Raw genomic sequence first — 13,926 nt, forward strand, 5'->3', positions numbered from 1 at the left:
CCCCCCTATAACACTGTTGATTATTCCGTTTTATATGAATTCCATGTTGTACGAGTCACTTAGATTTTACAAATACGCGTGCCGGGTTGTGAACGGCTCATGTATTTGTAAAATCTAAGTGACTCGTACAACATGGAATTCATATAAAACGGAATAATCAACAGTGTTATGGGGGGGTCGACTGTACATTTAAAAGAAACCGTCCATTAATTACGTGTATTGTTTGAAGAGGGTTGTAAAAACTACGAATTTGTTCTTATAAGCGTACTCGCTAGTCATGTGAACGAACTACAGTATTAGAAAATATTTGCAGAACTTGTTAGTCATTTCTTCAATGCCGGGGGTCCTTGGGTATTGTACGCGCAATTAAGGCTAGGGACACACTTGTGAATAAAGTACAGTACGTCCATTCAAGGTCGTCAAAGACCAAAAGTCAACTTTGAGGTGTAACTAGCAAACTCTATGTTTTCGTGCACAATATCAATATTATTGTCAGTCGATTAGCGAATATTATTGTCGAAATATAAAGAAATATTACTAATATATATATATATTTTAAATTATGTTTATTGTACATTGTTTGGTAATTCGTAAATTCAATGTCAATTTATTACGTGTTTTATTTTTTAAAAATGAATGCGTAAGTACTGTATATGCAATATATATGTAGTTCATAAAAAATGTTATAATTATTTTAATTTTTATTTAAGGTACGTTACTATTATGTACCATAGAAAAATATTAAGCTCAAAAAGGGCGAAAGGTCGAGAAACATTGGCCTAAATGACACAAGTACTGTACTGTACGTATGATGGACGTACTGTAAAAAACTAACTGCAAAGTAATGGGTTCATGTTATAAATAGTGAACAACACCTTTGTGGCTCTCTTTTAGTGTCTTACGGAAGACACTGAAAAGTTTGGGTAAAAGTTTTTTTTTCACTATTTTAGAATGTCTAAAATTTCTTTGATGAATTATTATCCTGAACGTAGCCTTTTCGTGTGAGGTATCCTACGATAATTACAAAATTTAACTTCTATTTTGTAGAAAATGGACGTTAAATTTTGCACTCCTATGGCACTTGCTTTCTCTTCTATTGTATGCAGCAACGTGCGTTGACAATTCTTCACATCCGTTGTAGCTTGAGTACATCGATAAGATAATAAACGTCCGTTAAAAAAAATATACGTATTCAACGTGTGTGATCTCTAATAGAAGACATAATAATACTACAATGCACGTATACTTTTTAAGGGTATACTTTATACTCTCGCGTTTCCCCATGCTAAATAAGAGAAGTTTCCAAAATTACGTCATTACACACAATAGGGAAAGGGCCGAGGCATGCAATTAAGTAAGCAAACTAATGGTATAGTTCGTTTCATATAAAACGAAGGATACAATTGATTTTATTACTTAGCTGTTTGTCACATAAAAGCATGCGTTGTCTACTTGGGGGGGAGTTTTCAAGTACCTCATTGTAAACAACAGGAGGGAGGGGATAAAAAGTGTCTCAAAAATTGTACACGTAGATTAATTAATGGATAGTTACATAGACCTTGAAAATAATCTGATATTCTAGTATAAAAATTTGTATTAAAAAATTCATTTGTACAAGTTAAATAATTATAATAGTAATTTAAATTCATGTAAAAAGACTGGACAATTGTATTTATTTTTAAACAATCCTTTATTTGATGTTAAATATGTATTTATATGTAATAAAATAATAGATTATAGTATGTTAATATGCTCATTTCTAGTTAGAGGAAGAGATCGGATAATTGTTAGAAGAAATAAATTATCATTCGTTTTTGGTGTAAAATAATAATTTCAAAATTGCACACCTTGTAAATAATAATCAAATATAAAATACTTAAAAATGAATAATTACATAACAATAGTTTCTCGCTAATCCGACATTCCTTGCCCAGAAGGGTGCCAGATTAGCGAGAGTGCTGAATTACTTTTTTTTTTATTCTTTTCTCCCTGTGGGCACTAAGAGGGCCTCTTTTAGCAAGCCCATTATAGATTCGACCAGGCCCACAATGGGGCGGCCAGATGATGAGGGAGGGACATATTCGGATGGACCAGCTCCCCAAAAAATTCCTGAGGATTTTTCCTGATTCGATCCTGGCTCCTCCAGAGCGGTAGGTTGCCACATTGACTGCTCGACTATCCGGCCAATGTGCCGAATTACTGAGAACATATAGGTCGAAATGTAATTAACAACATCTAAAGCTATACATTTGATAAAAAAATATATGGCCAGGACGAATCAATATTGCGTTTGAAAGGTCTGGATTGGAATAAAGACACATTTGTATGTATTGTCTTAGAAGAATCTTTTTAAAGATTTTTTGTAATAACATCTAAAGCTTTTTGGTGCTGATTCTTTTTGAAAGCATGCAGGAAAATAATATGACGCGCTGAAATGCAATACTGTGCACAAAAATGAAACCCAAGAAAACAACCTAACATTTTCATGGAAATTGAAGTATATAGATCACACTGGAGAAAATGCAGGATAATTGAGAGGCCGGATTAGCACTACTGTATTAAGAACCAATAGGATAAATATTCAGGATGGTCTATTTTGGGCATGTTGGATTCCGTTTCTCGCTTTTCATTTGATATCGCCAAGATATATATATATATCTTGGCCGAACCCAAGATATATATATATATTTTTTTTTTTTTTAACAAGCCCATTATGGGTTCGATCGAACCAACAATGGGACGGCCACGATGGATGGTGAGATATGGAGCTCAACATATCTGGACGGATTTCCGAAGATTTTCTGGGGTATGTTATACCCATCCGGATTCGATCCCGGGTTCCCCAGAGCGATACGCTGACGGCTTAACCGTTTGGCCATCCAGTCCCGAATAAATCCTGTCTAGTTCCTAAGAAAGAAAGCATGCACAGTTTAAATTACAAAGTCGCAGAGCCTTCAAAATTAGTACAAAACGTTTTTTGTCCGGTTAAAATACTGAAAAGAGAAAAGGCCGGGACTCTGCGTGGACTCAAGACCACGCAGAGAACCCAGTTATATTTTGTATTGTATATTTATTTTTATAATAATTAGATGTCATCATAATTAAGTTTTAATAAGTGATGTTTTGTTTCACATATATCCTTGTAACACTAACCCCCTATTTCACCAACAGACGATTAGGCAAATCGCAGGATTAACAACTATCACTAATACAGGATTACTGATTTTGCGTTTCACCATTCTAAGATTAGACGTAATCTGGCATTAGTAACTAATCCACCAAATTCGGGCGATTAGTGTACTAATCTCGGCAAACATGGCGGAAGATTTGTCTTACTTTGCAGAGTATGTGTATGAAAACGAAATAATACAAAATTACTTTCGAATTCCACGACGATTAGTTTGTGATCGATCCAATCCTNATGACGTCATACGTGACTACAATAACAACATCTTATATTTTTCAACCAATGAGAGCGAGGCAAATGCATTGTGGGTAGCCGGATTGTTATTACTCAGCAGTGATGTCAGCTGCAATAATGTTTCGGATTGGTCCAGTGGTGGCTTGGGTGAAAGAGAAAAAGGAAATGAAGTTGTGAGAATTAGTTTCGTTGTCATTTAATTGCCAAAATTTGCCGTCCAAAAAACAAATAATAATAACATAACTAGATTCGAATATAATTTTTATAACGTGTAATGAGACTTGAGTGTTTGATCACAGTAAAAACAGACTGTAATTTGGTATATAGACGGAAACGAAGACTTGCAAATCACAACGACAGTCGCCATCTTTGAGGATTCGCAAGATAATTTTTTGCTTGGAAAACTGGCAAGTTGGGCGTTAAAATATGATGTCTGAGATTAGGACCGCTTCTCGTTTTCTCGCTAATTTGTTAAGGCTTAGTAACAGGTTGGATAATGACCAACTTAAACTGTTCTGTGGTCAATTAGAGTATTTGTTGGAACAACATTATCGAGAGCATTGGTTTCCCGAACATCCGTGTAAAGGTTCCGGCTATCGCTGTCTTCGAATAAATCATAAGATGGATCCGATCATAGCTAAAGCTGGATTTGCATGTGGATTAGAAGAAGCAAGTCTTCGAAACCTGTTCCCAAACGAGCTTACTTTATGGGTTGATCCGAAAGAAGTATCATACAGGATTGGAGAGAATGGAAGTATCTGTATTCTTTACGATGCCAATAAATTACAGCAGCAGCAGCATTCTGATTACGAAAATCAAGAAAATCGTAACCTATCTAGCAGTACCAATGAAAATATTAACTCTCCAATCTTACGACCTTCGTGTAAAGAGAGTATGTGGAACAACAACAATTGGGACATTTATATTATGGATTCGAGAAAGCATTTCGAGCAACTGGCCGCTTACGTTTCTAGCTAAAGAGACGTCGGAGTCAGAAAGCACAGAGTTCTCTTGCCAAATAACAGATTTCTACTTCTGTTAGTGCATGTGATCTCAAACCATAATTGCATTTGTTCAAATTTGTATTATATCTACATCAAATTAATCATTGGTAACTACTGTCACTCCCAGTACAAATTGGGGACCATATTGACATCAAAGGAAAAATTGTGTGTAATGAGTTCGTCGTGCGCGATTCTAAGATCGGCACGAGAGATCGAGATCATTTACGAAGAAAGGAGCACAAGATTGTAAGAAATTTTAAAGAATGGTGAATGCATTTAGAACTGTGATCATTGCTTTTTTTCTACAATGATTGAAATTTGTCATTATTAATGAATATAAAATTACTTTAATCTTTGGCAGTTTCCTAGTTAATGTCTTGGAAGATAATTTTTAAAAATCAAAAATGATTTGTATTTCCTGGTGAATTTATTAATAGAAAGTGAAGTTTATATGTAGAGTATTGCTTAAAATTGGCTTATGAGGTGTGTATTATATTGGCTTTTATTCATTTTCTAGTTGCAAATTAGATATATGTAGCTTTACTATCAATTAAGTAGAAACTTTTGAGTTTCATGGAAAATAATCTCTGGATAATTTTGTTTTTTTCCTTCTGAAATGTGACAGTTAAACTGTACAATTCATCCTGTAAAAATTCTGTATAAAACTATTTTCTCTGTACAGTAACTAGTTATAGGAAGTTTTGTACAGTGACCAATAAAATATCAATTTGCATATTAAAAATGGTTTTTTTTTATTGAAATTTTATTATGCCTTTAAAAACACTTTTTTTTTAATATCCGATTTGACTGATGGTATTTCCATCTAACAAATTTAATGAAATATAAGATTTGGTACATGAAGTTGTTATAAGCAGCAACAGAAAAAAACCTTATTAAAATTTCTTCTGTCCTGAAGCATTACAACACTTGAATATTTATGTAAAAATTAGAATAAATTTTAAAATTCATGACCTTTGAGTTGCAATAGAGTATTAAAATGTTTTAATATGTAATTGTGAAATCCAGTCGGCATTTTTTAAAATAAAGTTAGCGAAACGTAACACTACAGTGTTTTGATACAAAAAATTTTATACGTTTAACATAAAACTATTTGCATTTTCAAAATGATGCCGAATTGTATTTTTAGAAATGTCCAATTATAAAAATGTTTTGTCATATTACGGAATTGAATAGTAAGCTGCAATATTACATTTGACAAAATTAAATAGAATTTTATTGCTTATTCTAGATTTCATGCACTATATGAAATTTAGAAAATGCAATTTTATATATATCTGTGTGTGTTGGTATAGAATCACTGTTAACTAAAAATTAATTTTCAGAAAAGAAGAATTGAAAATTAGATCAACTAAAAAGTTGCTACTTTATGCAAGTGGGATTATATATAGCTGCTAATTGTCCCAAATAAAATATGTTGAATATAGGAATTCTCTATTATTGAAAACTTCAAAAATCAGAGTTGAATTCTTATGATTATACAGTAAGATCCCGCTTAACGTTCCTAGACGACAAAGTGATAAGCAAAACAGCGATAAACAAGGTCATTTTAACATAACTTAGAGTAAATAGGGATAGGGAACATGTGACCAAAAATAAACACATTTTACTTTGTTATTTTTATATTAATTTGTATAATAATATATGTTAAATAACACACAAACGTGTGTTGTTTAACATATGTTTATGTTAGTTAGAAATGTAAAGTTCATTTTTTTGTGATGAAGGTTCTGACTTTTCTGAAATTCTTGTTCTTTTGCAATAAAGTTGTGAAGTTTCATTTGTCGCTTTTTTCTTTCCTTAAGCAAATGTTGGTAGCAGAAGATCACATCCAAAACGCTTCCGTTTGCTTTTGCACTCCTTTCAAAATCTGGATTATTCGCTACAGTTTGATCAACGATTTCGGTTATCATTACCAAACTTTTACTAAGGAAATCTGTAGAGAAATATTTTGGGTTCTTTGTTTTCAGAAACACTGTTTTCCAGTTCTACATGAATTCCATGTTCTGCCAGTTCTTGAAGGTCATTGTTGTTAAGGCTCTCATCAGAAACCTGCTGTAACTCCTCAATATCTTGCTCGCCTATATCTCCTAGTCCTATATTGATTAGGTTGAGTTTAATCAATTTAACGATACAGCAATAGGCTCTTCTCATTGAGAATTCTTGGATACCTTCAGCCATAACTTCTTCCACACTTTGTTCATGCATTTATCTGTTAATTCTTGTCAAGCAAGGTCAATATTTCCTATGGCACCTGTGATGTTATATTTTTTCCAAAATTGCACCAAACATAGATTTAAAGAAAGTACACCTTTTTGCCACCTTTTGCTGATTGGTTTGTGTTTGCAAATAATTGTATTACAGTGAGTGATCGGTTAACGAACACTTTCGCAAAAGATTTTTATGATTGGACAACGAACATTTTACTGAACAAACATAAAAAGAAGCAACAGAAGATAAGGAATACCGATTGATTTTCCCTTGTCTTCAGGTAACAATTCGAAACCTTTTGGAGCGCAGGAGACATCAATGTAAACGCTCAACCCGATACTGATCGAATAGTATTCCTCCAAATTTTGAAACTCTCCCTTGTAATTCCAGCTTTTTGTTTACCTTTCTGATAAATAATTTTTTATAGTCTTCGCGAGACTGTCGGATGGGTACCTGTTAAGTTTTGCGTCAGGGTTTATTTACGAAAGGTGGAAGTTTAACTGTCCCAGTGGATATTTGTTAACATTTTAATACCAAATTTCGAATTTCATCTGAGCCTTGCATTTAAATAATATTTTGTGGCTAGTTGATTTCTGTTCTTTGAATTTTTGTAAGTGCTTTTCTGAACTTTTTATTTAAAAAAGAAACTGATAATATTATGGAACATAAAAAGAGGAGTGTCAAGAAGTGTGCTCACTGTAGAACCAATTAAGAGTATTATATCTTACTTGGTTTCTACGGTGAGCACAGTTCTTGACACTCCTCTTTTTATGCTCCATAGGTAGAAAGTGGGCACAAGATGTCTGATGTTACTAGGCAGTATGGCTTGAACAGGTCTACAATAGACACAATCTTAGCTATGAAAGATATATCAAGAAGTCTCCAGCTGTTAATGGAGTATGAAAATCACATCTGAGAAATAAAGAGCATTTTAGAGCTCATAATGGAACCTGAAACTAATCTGATGACAGAAGAACTCCAAGGATGTCAGAACATAGATCATCCAAGTGGCATCCAAACAGAGTAAGGTTAATGGGGTTGGGGATCTCTACAATTACTATACTGTACTATTAATTAATTCCGAAAAATCCTGAAGAAAAGAGAAAAGAAATCGACATTGGACAGGTTCTTTAACCCCCACAAACAGAAAAAACATGACTAATAAAAATGCAAGACTGCGTATATATGTATTTTTACTATTACATATAAATAAATGTAGCAAAAAAGTGTTTATTTTTTATTTTTTGGAGTCTCTGGAACAAATTAATCAAATTCCCATAGAAACCTATGGTAGATCAATAATCAGTTTTAATGAACAATGTCTTGGAACAGATTATGTTTGTTAACTGATCACCCATTGTATATATGAATCAATGAAATGCCTCGATAACTTAAATCAGCATAAATTTTGAGCTTTTTACTAGGCTTTGAGCATTCAGCATTATATCGAAAAAGCGTTAAACAGGGTCTTATTGCATACACGACATATAAAACATATTAATGCCTTAAAATTTAAATTTTGTATACAATTCCATTTTTATTGAGGAATCTTCATGATGTCATTAGCAGGGAAATTTTGAAATAATTGTGTGTAGTGCTTAAAAAGACAAATTTTTAGTTGTATATAAAAGAAAAATATTGAAATCTTGATTATTTCTATTTATAACAAATACAATTTAGTGACACCAGAAAAAGGTTTGACGAACATTTTAACAAATTTTATTGATCACTTAAACAAGTTATAAAATATATGGTATTATTTTGTGTGAATTGAAAATCATTTGCTGTAGGAATTGCCAGTTTTATCGTAAATCAATTTATATACTTAAACTTTAATAATATAGCTAAGACAAACTGAATAAAATGTTTATCCATAAAGAATTTTCATTCATACAATGTCTTCTATGTGGGAACACTTCACATAAATAACTGAACTATTGCTGTTTGTTAAGATCTTGTTTCTTTAAATAGTTACTTTTTAAAAGCATTTATTCAATCTAATGTTCCTATAAGGCACACTATAAAAATTGTAAGTCCTAACCTTGCAACAGTTAAATGTACAATTTAATAATTCTGTGTTAATTGGACTATATTGTATTTTATGGCCTGTGAGATGTGATTTTTGTCCAAAATAAAGCTGAAAAAAAAGTGTCTTATAAGTGAAGTTGCAATCTCCTACAGGCTAATGAATTCCCAAACAACCCTAGGGAGGCTACAGGTAACCTCTCTCTAGCCAAACTTGAATAAAAATAATAAGTTTAATTATTAACGTTACTATTAATTGCTGTAGCTAGTAGTTTCTTTGTGTATTTGTGTAGAATATTATCCCTTATAAATAAAAGTGTACAGTATAATCTAATTTTACTTTTTTTAACCAGAATACAATAAAAAAAAATTGGGACTGAGTGCCAAAGGCATGATATGGCTTAAATACACTAAATACGCTTTTGAAACTAAATAATCTATGCTGAAATAGGGTGTGTCATTTAGTATAAAAAATGTGCTTTTATTATTATATACTATGATTAGAAATATATTTGAAATGGAGTATTGCTTAACAAGTAATTAGACATTGAAAACATAACAATATAGCACATCATTAATTCTTAAAATTTATTTTATTACTTAAATTAAAAACTTGCATTACTTTTAAACAATATTCATATTCTTTTGATCCTTGTTGCTAAGCTGACTGAAGAGAGACCACTCTGGCATTGACAGTGTTCTTTAGTGTTTAATTTTATAATTAAATGTTTGTGTTCTTTGAACTTAACTAAATAAATAATTATCCAAACTAATGTTTTAGAAGTTGATTAAATATTATAAAAGATATCTATAATTGAAAATATAAGAGGTTATACATCTAAAATATTACTTTAATTGGTTATTTAATTTTATAATTAATTACAAAAAGATTATAATCTAAGTGTTCTCTGTTTTTTTTTTCTATTTATTTAGAATTGGTATTCTTTCTGCCATAAATTCTTTTTAACATTTTAAAATATCTGTTCAAAGCTGCTGCATGCTAATATCTTATTGCATTATAATTATGTTTGACAAAAATGATCTTATTACATAAAATATGATGATATAATTTACTACTATGACAGGTTGATTATGATTGTATTTATAGAAATAACATTAAATTTATAAGCCATAATCTGACATAAAATAAAAATACAAAATCATTAAAGCATCGATACTTAAAAAAATTAAAAAATTACTATAACAATAATAAATGTTAGTACTCTTTTCCTTCCTCGAGTCATTAAAAAAATATATGACTATTAAATTTCAATCTAGAAGGAACTGTAACTGTATACATAAGTGGTACAAAAAAAAAGTAAAATAAAAAGAATTGTTTCAACATTCAACTGTTACTACAGGAAGTTTATCCACCCTGATATTTAACAATAGTATACCTTTATATGTTTTTATCAATTATAAAGCATTTACACATTCACTTAGACAATACTATAAATGAATAAAGCTATTATATAACTAAATATATACAATAGGTTCTGTGTTCACTTGCTCTTTTACTATGTTTAGATATGTTTTTTAAACAAATGATTATGTAATATTGTAAAATTGTTTTGTTATTAAGGTATTTATAAATTTGTTAATGGAATATTTTCATTGTTTGGACCTACCATTTCTGATGTAGATCTACTGTCCTAGACACTTTATTATTTTTAATAAAGTATATATAACCTTATTATTAAACAATACTAAAGTGTGTATGGCAGTATAGTTTATATACAGTATTATTTAGTATAATAAAGTGCCTGCGACAGTATATAACTGTCATTCTATACATTGTTATTTATATATTTTTAGTATTTTTACTTTTTACAATATATAACTATATTGAGAAAATAAAAAATTAGATATTTCTTCCTATAAACTATGTATAAAGATAAATAAATATTAACATGTTATGATAGGTTTACAAAGACATCTGCGACTAACTCCATAATTGAAAGAAGTGCGTGTATAATGCAAAAAAATGATCATCATAAAAAAAATTAAATAAATAAAATGTTTCAAGCCATAACACCATGCAATTTCAATGATATCAAGCAGACAGGAAAATAAAGTTTTTATAATTTAAAAAAATACTTGTATTGAAACTTGAATATAACTTTCATACAATTATCATAAAACTGATATAAATATAATAAAATACAGAAGTTTTATTTTATATGTACAGTTGCTTATTATTTCCGCTTGATTGCGAAATAACAATGATAATTATCATATAAATTATACGCTTTTAAAAAGAATAAAATGTAAAAAAAAAAACAACCAGTGGCAGCTGCATTGTATTTATTATTATTATTTTCAATCGTTAATCGCTTTTCACTCGTCAAATGTTAAGTAATTTATCGTCTAAGAAAGATAATTTATAATGTCAACGTCCTTAATTATCTTTCTGGCACCACCTGATTTTACTGTTTCATTTCTGAATGACGTAAAACAATAAGAAATGGCTGCCGTTTATGTGTCTCTCTTATTGAACGTCCGACTATATACAGACTGTTTTTGACGAAATGAATTTTGCTATTTTACATGAAATCAGTTGATTGCAAAGATACTATACAGTCGACCCCCCCTATAACACTGTTGATTATTCCGTTTTATATGAATTCCATGTTGTACGAGTCACTTAGATTTTACAAATACGCGTGCCGGGTTGTGAACGGCTCATGTATTTGTAAAATCTAAGTGACTCGTACAACATGGAATTCATATAAAACGGAATAATCAACAGTGTTATGGGGGGGTCGACTGTACATTTAAAAGAAACCGTCCATTAATTACGTGTATTGTTTGAAGAGGGTTGTAAAAACTACGAATTTGTTCTTATAAGCGTACTCGCTAGTCATGTGAACGAACTACAGTATTAGAAAATATTTGCAGAACTTGTTAGTCATTTCTTCAATGCCGGGGGTCCTTGGGTATTGTACGCGCAATTAAGGCTAGGGACACACTTGTGAATAAAGTACAGTACGTCCATTCAAGGTCGTCAAAGACCAAAAGTCAACTTTGAGGTGTAACTAGCAAACTCTATGTTTTCGTGCACAATATCAATATTATTGTCAGTCGATTAGCGAATATTATTGTCGAAATATAAAGAAATATTACTAATATATATATATATTTTAAATTATGTTTATTGTACATTGTTTGGTAATTCGTAAATTCAATGTCAATTTATTACGTGTTTTATTTTTTAAAAATGAATGCGTAAGTACTGTATATGCAATATATATGTAGTTCATAAAAAATGTTATAATTATTTTAATTTTTATTTAAGGTACGTTACTATTATGTACCATAGAAAAATATTAAGCTCAAAAAGGGCGAAAGGTCGAGAAACATTGGCCTAAATGACACGAGTACTGTACTGTACGTATGATGGACGTACTGTAAAAAACTAACTGCAAAGTAATGGGTTCATGTTATAAATAGTGAACAACACCTTTGTGGCTCTCTTTTAGTGTCTTACGGAAGACACTGAAAAGTTTGGGTAAAAGTTTTTTTTTCACTATTTTAGAATGTCTAAAATTTCTTTGATGAATTATTATCCTGAACGTAGCCTTTTCGTGTGAGGTATCCTACGATAATTACAAAATTTAACTTCTATTTTGTAGAAAATGGACGTTAAATTTTGCACTCCTATGGCACTTGCTTTCTCTTCTATTGTATGCAGCAACGTGCGTTGACAATTCTTCACATCCGTTGTAGCTTGAGTACATCGATAAGATAATAAACGTCCGTTAAAAAAAATATACGTATTCAACGTGTGTGATCTCTAATAGAAGACATAATAATACTACAATGCACGTATACTTTTTAAGGGTATACTTTATACTCTCGCGTTTCCCCATGCTAAATAAGAGAAGTTTCCAAAATTACGTCATTACACACAATAGGGAAAGGGCCGAGGCATGCAATTAAGTAAGCAAACTAATGGTATAGTTCGTTTCATATAAAACGAAGGATACAATTGATTTTATTACTTAGCTGTTTGTCACATAAAAGCATGCGTTGTCTACTTGGGGGGGAGTTTTCAAGTACCTCATTGTAAACAACAGGAGGGAGGGGATAAAAAGTGTCTCAAAAATTGTACACGTAGATTAATTAATGGATAGTTACATAGACCTTGAAAATAATCTGATATTCTAGTATAAAAATTTGTATTAAAAAATTCATTTGTACAAGTTAAATAATTATAATAGTAATTTAAATTCTAGTATAATAAAGTGCCTGCGACAGTATATAACTGTCATTCTATACATTGTTATTTATATATTTTTAGTATTTTTACTTTTTACAATATATAACTATATTGAGAAAATAAAAAATTAGATATTTCTTCCTATAAACTATGTATAAAGATAAATAAATATTAACATGTTATGATAGGTTTACAAAGACATCTGCGACTAACTCCATAATTGAAAGAAGTGCGTGTATAATGCAAAAAAATGATCATCATAAAAAAAATTAAATAAATAAAATGTTTCAAGCCATAACACCATGCAATTTCAATGATATCAAGCAGACAGGAAAATAAAGTTTTTATAATTTAAAAAAATACTTGTATTGAAACTTGAATATAACTTTCATACAATTATCATAAAACTGATATAAATATAATAAAATACAGAAGTTTTATTTTATATGTACAGTTGCTTATTATTTCCGCTTGATTGCGAAATAACAATGATAATTATCATATAAATTATACGCTTTTAAAAAGAATAAAATGTAAAAAAAAAAACAACCAGTGGCAGCTGCATTGTATTTATTATTATTATTTTCAATCGTTAATCGCTTTTCACTCGTCAAATGTTAAGTAATTTATCGTCTAAGAAAGATAATTTATAATGTCAACGTCCTTAATTATCTTTCTGGCACCACCTGATTTTACTGTTTCATTTCTGAATGACGTAAAACAATAAGAAATGGCTGCCGTTTATGTGTCTCTCTTATTGAACGTCCGACTATATACAGACTGTTTTTGACGAAATGAATTTTGCTATTTTACATGAAATCAGTTGATTGCAAAGATACTATACAGTCGACCCCCCCTATAACACTGTTGATTATTCCGTTTTATATGAATTCCATGTTGTACGAGTCACTTAGATTTTACAAATACGCGTGCCGGGTTGTGAACGGCTCATGTATTTGTAAAATCTAAGTGACTCGTACAACATGGAATTCATATAAAACGGAATAATCAACAGTGTTATGGGGGGG

General features: G+C 30.7%; 1 pseudogene; it reads left to right on the forward strand.

The window, feature by feature from the left end:
- The first annotated feature begins 3,485 nt into the window (after positions 1-3,485).
- Positions 3,486-5,170, forward strand: LOC111623770 (annotated as a pseudogene).
- Positions 5,171-13,926: the final 8,756 nt, after the last annotated feature.

Source organism: Centruroides sculpturatus, unplaced genomic scaffold (assembly GCF_000671375.1).
Source record: "Centruroides sculpturatus isolate CEXI.00-Female unplaced genomic scaffold, Cexi_2.0 scaffold49, whole genome shotgun sequence".
In the NCBI taxonomy this organism is placed as follows: domain Eukaryota; kingdom Metazoa; phylum Arthropoda; class Arachnida; order Scorpiones; family Buthidae; genus Centruroides; species Centruroides sculpturatus.